Genomic DNA, 4,447 nt, shown 5'->3' with positions numbered 1-4,447 from the left:
GTGCTACTGGCATTTAGATAGTATCTTGGACCTGGAGGTATAAATGTCCTGAAATATGCAAGACAGTTCCATTCAATAAAGATTTGTCCTGCCCAAAGGCCAATAGTGCTCCAGTAGATAAACTCTGTTCTGTAATAATAAACTCCCATTTTTCAGTTGGCAACATGTCTATCCAAAATAAAGATTTTATTTCCTAGTCTCCCTTTGCAGCCAGATGTGGCAGTGTGATTAAGTTCTGGCCAATGGAATGTAAGCAGAAGTGTTGTGTGCAACTTTTCACAAGGATCCCTGGAGAGAGAGGCTGTGCCCTTCTTTTCACCTTTCTTTCCCACACCCCGCAACCGCTAGCTAGAATGCAGATATGATGTCTGGTGCTGAAATAGTCATCTAGATTATGAATAAAAACTCCACTTTGAGAAATAGCAGAACAACAAGATGGGAGGAATCTGGATATATGATGATTGCAGTCATACCAACTTTGGGCTATTCATGGTTAAGTGTGAAACAAACTTCTATTTTAATAAGGCACTATTTGTCTTCTGTCACTCTTAGCTGAACCAAATCCTAACAAATCTAACCATATATTGTGTGCCAGGCACCTTCTCAACTGTCTTACTTGTATTCTCATTTACTATTCATACTTTCCCTGTGACCCCCCTATAAACCGCAATGCATACAGGTCTGCCTGTTTACAAGCCACAGTACTCTTGATGCAAATACGTATTGCAACAAATAACATGTATTGAGTCCTTACTATAAGCCAAGTACTGTCCCACGAAAGCACTTTGCATGCATTAACTCAATGATTTCCCATCAAACTAATAAGATAAGTACCCTTACCCCCACCTCATTTTGAGATGAAAACACTGAGGCTCAGAAAAATTAAATAACTAGTCTGAGTTCACCTGGATTGTACCTGGGAGATACTCTGCCTCCAGAGCCCCTTTCTGAAACTATGCTGCCCGGATAGCAACAAATTATCAAAACCCGGAACAAAATGATAATGATAAAACTAAAGTGACTGTAATTTACAATGAATAAGCAAGAAGAACTGAAATCAGAACCTAAACTACCTCAGTATAGCAGTGATGATGATGATGATGATGATGATGATGATGATGATACATGATAAGAAAGTGGCCTTTTGAAATTTGGAGGAAAAACAACTATCCGCATATGTGCATTTGCCAAGCATTTTTCTAGCTGCCGGACTTTTTAGTAGAGTACGAAATTAGAATTCTAATCCTTAAATACGTGCCAATTCTAGTATACAGAGATCAAATTTCAATAACTTACTAATAAGTACCCCTTAGCTACATGTAAAAAGGAAGGTATGTGGAATCACACATCGTTCACATATATGAATAAAGATGTGCATTTGTTGAAATTAATGTACAGTCTGTCAGGAGGGCCTATGGACCTTACTTTGAGAATCATATTTACAAAATGCTATATGTGAAATGAAGAATCTTACGTTAAAGCTATAGCCCTCTGTTTCTATTTATATATGGGATATATATCATAACTATATTAGAGTTCTCTAGAAGGACAGAACTGATAGGATACATACACACACACACACACATATATATAAAGGGGAGTTTAAGTATAAACTTACACAATTGCAAGGTCGCACAATAGGTCGTCTGCCAGCTTAAGGAGAAAGAAGAGCCAGTCTGAGTCTCAAAACTGAAGAACTTGGGAGTTGGATGTTCAAGGGTGGGAAGCATCCAGCATGGGAGAAAGATGTAGGCTGGGAGGCAAGGCCTGTCTCGGCTTTTCACATTTTTCTGCTTGCTTTATATTTGCTGGAAGCTGATTGGATGGTACCCACCAGATTAATGATGGATCTGCCTTCCCCAGCCCACTGAGTCAAATGTGAATCTCCTTTGGCAACACCCTCACAGACATACCTAGGATGAATACTTTGTATCTTTCAATCCAATCAAGTTGACATTCAGTATTAACCATCACAATGCCAGCTTGAAGCTTAGGGCATTAAATATTCTGAGATGATTAAATTCAATGAACACTGATTGTATACCCACTACTTGTGACTGCATGGCATCAGGGATAAAATGATGACTAAAAGTGATCCTTGCTCTCCAGAGACTTGTAATCTACTAGAGGAGACATTAACAAGACAAGTATAACCCAAGGGCAGATGTGCCATAATAGAGGTATGTTCTAAAGGAAGAGTGAGGAGAGTGATTATTGGTGTCTCTGGATATTGGGGAAGGCTTGAATTATCATTAGAATTCTGCCAAATGGAGAAGACAAACCAGACTGAGAGACAAACAGCAACAAAAGCATAAATCTGGCCGGGTGTAGTGGCTCACCCCTGTAATCCCAGCACTTCGGGAGGCTGAGGCAGACGGATGACTTGAGCTCAGGTGTTCGAGACCAGCCTGGTCAACATGGCAAAAACCCATCTCTACTGAAAATACAAAAATTAGCTGGGCATGGTGGTGAGTGCCTGTAATCCTAGCTACTTGGGAGGCTGAGGCAGGGAGAATTGCTTGAAGCTGGGAGGTAGAGGTTGCAGTTAGCCAAGATCATGCCATTGCACTCCAGCCTAAGTGACAGAGTGAGCCTCTGTCTCAAAAAAACAAACAAAATAAAAGGGACAAAGTTATAGAAAGAGTGTAACAGGCTTAAGGAGTGCCAAGTAGTTGAGGGCAATTTATTTACAGGCATATCTCAGAGATATTACACGTTCAGTTCTAGGACATTGCAATAAAGCAAGTCACACAAATTTTCTGGTTTTTCAGTGCTTATAAATGTTATGTTGACAGTATACTGTAGTCTATTAAGTGTGTGATAGCATTATGTCTAAAAAAAAAAAAAATTTACATACCTTGACTAAAAAATGCTTGCTACAAAGATACTAACGATCTTATGAGCTTTCAGAGAGTCAAGATCTTTTTGCTGGTGGAGATTCTTTCCTCAATGTTGAAGGCTACTGACTGATCAAGGTGGCGGTTGCTGAAGGCTGAGGTGGCTGTGGCAATTTCTTAAAATAAGACAGTAATGAGGTTTGCCACATTGAGTGCTTCTTCCTTTCACAGAATATTTCTCTGTGGCATGTGATGCTGTTTGATAGCATTTTACCCAGAGTAGAATGTCTTTCAAAATTGGAGTTGATCCTCTCAAAGTCTACCACTGCTTTATCAATTAAGTTCATGTAATATTGTAGATCCTTTGTTGTCATTTCACCAATGTTCACAGCATCTTCATCAGGAGTAGATTCCATGTCAAGAAACCACTTTCTTTGCTCATCTATAAGAAAAAACTCCTTATCTGGTCAAGTTTTATCATGAGATTGCAACAATTCAGTCATATCTTCAGGCTCTACTTCTGGTTCTCTTGCTATTTCATCACATATGCAGTTACTTCCTTCACTAAAGTCTTCAGCTTCTCAAAGTTATCCATGAGGGTTGCAATCAACTTCTTCCAAACTTCTGGTCAAGTTGATATTTTGACTTCCTCCCATGAATCACAAATGTTCTTAATGGCCTCTAGAATGATGAATTCTTTCCACAGGTTTTCAGTTTACTCTGCCCAGATCCATCAGAGGAATTACTATCTACGGCACCTATAGCCTTCCTGCTCCCTTCCCTTCCCTTTCCTTCCTTCCCTTCCCTTCCCCTTCCCCTTCCCCTTCCCCTTACCCCTTACCCCTTGCCCCTATCCCTTCCCCTTCCCTCCTTCCTTCCCTTCCTTCCTTCCCTTCCTTCCTTCCTTCCTTCCTTCCTTCCCTCCTTTCTTCCAGGTCTGGCTGTATTGCCTAGGCTGGAGTACAGTGGCGCGATCTTGGCTCACTGCAACTTCTGACTCCTGGGCTCAAGTCATCATTCCACCTCAGCCTCCTGAGTAGCTGGGACTACAGGTGCATGTCACCATGCCTGGCTAATTCTTGTATTTTTTGTACAGGCAAGGTTTTGCCATGTTTCCCAGGCTGGTCTTGAACTCCTGAGCTCAAGTGATCCACCCACCATGTCCTCCCAAAGTGCTGGAATGTGAACCACCATTCCCGGCCATGAAATTTATTTCTTAAATAATAAAACTTGAAAGTCAAAATTACTCCTTGATCCATGGGCTGTGGAATGGATGTTGTGTTAATAAGTATGAAAACAATATTAATCTCCTCGTACATCTCCACTAGATCTCTTGGTTGACCAGGTGCACTGCCAATTAACAGTAATATTTTGAAAGGGATCTTTTTTTCTAAGTGCTAAGTCTTAACAGGGTACTCAAAATATTCAGTAAAGCAAGCTGTAAACAGATGTGCTGTTATCTAGGCTTTGTTGTTCCATTTATAGAGGACAGGCAGAGTAGATTTAGCATACTTCTTAAGGGCCCTAGGATTTTTGGAATGGTAAATGAACATTGGCTTCAACTTCAAATCACCAGTTACATTAGCCTCTAACAAGAATCAGCTTGTTCT

This window comes from Rhinopithecus bieti, unplaced genomic scaffold, assembly GCF_001698545.2.
Source record: "Rhinopithecus bieti isolate Rb0 unplaced genomic scaffold, ASM169854v2 scaffold_8675, whole genome shotgun sequence".
NCBI lineage: Eukaryota > Metazoa > Chordata > Mammalia > Primates > Cercopithecidae > Rhinopithecus > Rhinopithecus bieti.
Note: the sequence above shows the minus strand (reverse complement) of the source record.